The sequence below is a fragment of the Arachis duranensis genome, chromosome 8 (genome assembly GCF_000817695.3).
Source record: "Arachis duranensis cultivar V14167 chromosome 8, aradu.V14167.gnm2.J7QH, whole genome shotgun sequence".
Classification (NCBI taxonomy): Eukaryota; Viridiplantae; Streptophyta; class Magnoliopsida; order Fabales; family Fabaceae; genus Arachis; species Arachis duranensis.
The window spans coordinates 15,266,314-15,267,318 of NC_029779.3; positions in this window are offsets into that span (position 1 = coordinate 15,266,314).

The window sequence follows — 1,005 nt, forward strand, 5'->3', positions numbered from 1 at the left end:
AGATTGAATTTGACTTCCGGGATCACTGACCTCAGACCCATTATTTTGTGATAATGGTCTTCATGTTCTTTGGTTAAGAACTTCTCTTGATTCCAAAGACTCTTTGGATTATTCTCTTTCTTGCCTCTTAAGTTGGTTTGTTTTCCCTTAGGAGCCATGATCTTGATGAATCTTGGCTTAGTGATCACGGAAAAGCACACCAAACTTAGAGGTTTGCTTGTCCTCAAGCAAAAGAAAGGAAAGAAGGGAGAGATGAGGAGAGCAAATTCGAATGGTGGGGAAAAAGGGATGGCCGAACATGTATTTATAAGGGAGGGGGAGAGATTTCAAAAATTTTGAAGGAGATTTGAGAAGATATGGAAAGAATTTGACAAATATTTGAGTTTTTGAAGAAGATTTGGGAAAGATTTGAGAGAGATTTGAAGAATGATTTTATTTTTTGAAAATCTGAGGGTGAATGATGAAAGTTTGAAATGTGTTTATGTAGAAAATTATGGATCAAAACAGGAAAGTTTGAAAAAATTTTAATTAGAAAGCAAAATCTCTGTCCCCCACCTTTCTGGCGTTAAACGCCTAGAATGGTATCCATTCTGGCGTTTAACGCCCAAATGATGGCCATTGTGGGAGTTTAACACCCAGCCAGGTACCTTGGCTGGCGTTAAACGCCAGAATTCCCTTCATCACTGGGCGTTTTGCTAAACGCCCAGGATGCTGCACACCTGGCGTTAAACGCCCAGAATGGTGCCCATTCTGGCGTTTAACGCCCAAAGTACCCCTTACTGGCGTCTTTTCGCCAGCAAGCTCTTTTTCTCTGCTTTTTGCACTGAATCCTTCTGTAACTCTGTGAATTCCTTCAATTTGATAATTGCCCTTTGAGAATATGTATCAAACTTTGATTAAACAAAACAGATGACCTGTTAATGTCTGGGTTGCCTCCCAGCAAGCGCTTCTTTATTGTCTTTAGCTGGACCTTCACTGAGAATCATTCAAGCCTCAGTTTTGAGC